The sequence below is a fragment of the Hippocampus comes genome, unplaced genomic scaffold, assembly GCF_001891065.2.
Source record: "Hippocampus comes isolate QL1 unplaced genomic scaffold, H_comes_QL1_v1.1 scaffold261, whole genome shotgun sequence".
In the NCBI taxonomy this organism is placed as follows: domain Eukaryota; kingdom Metazoa; phylum Chordata; class Actinopteri; order Syngnathiformes; family Syngnathidae; genus Hippocampus; species Hippocampus comes.
In genome coordinates, this window is record NW_017805824.1 from 3,768,416 (window position 1) to 3,768,993 (window position 578).

Consider the following 578-nt stretch of genomic DNA (forward strand, 5'->3'; position numbering starts at 1 on the left):
TATATATATATATATGTACACACATACATATGACTAACTTGGCCCACTTCAATGTCATTTAAAAACTTGACCAGAAGAGTGTGATCATGTTGATGTGGAGAACACAGAAGTTAGTTTTTGTCTCAGTGAGAGAAGTCGGACGTACTCATGTCCCCCTTGGTGTGTCATGAAATGTCAGTGACATCACGCATGAGCTGGTCAAGCACATGCTCCCATCTCAGGCCTGTCGTCAGTGTTTGTGTGCGTGCAACTTGAACTGGACCACACAAAGATTGACTGGTCAAATGCTTTTACATTGTCATGTTTGCTTTTCTGTCCAATAAATTGTTCAACTTGAATTCGAGTCTTTGCCTATCATGACCAAATCCATCCTCAACTCACTCGAAGCCTTTTCAAAGACTGAAGTCTTGAACTCAGACTTGTGCTTCAGTCACATCAGACAGTCTTTTCACTGTTCCCGTTGGTCTCCACATGACTCGAAACTCCAGGAATTGAGCTTTTGGGTCCTGTGAAACCGACGGGAACAGTGAAAAGACTGTCTGATGTGACCCAAGTGCAAGTCTGAGGTCAAGACTCAA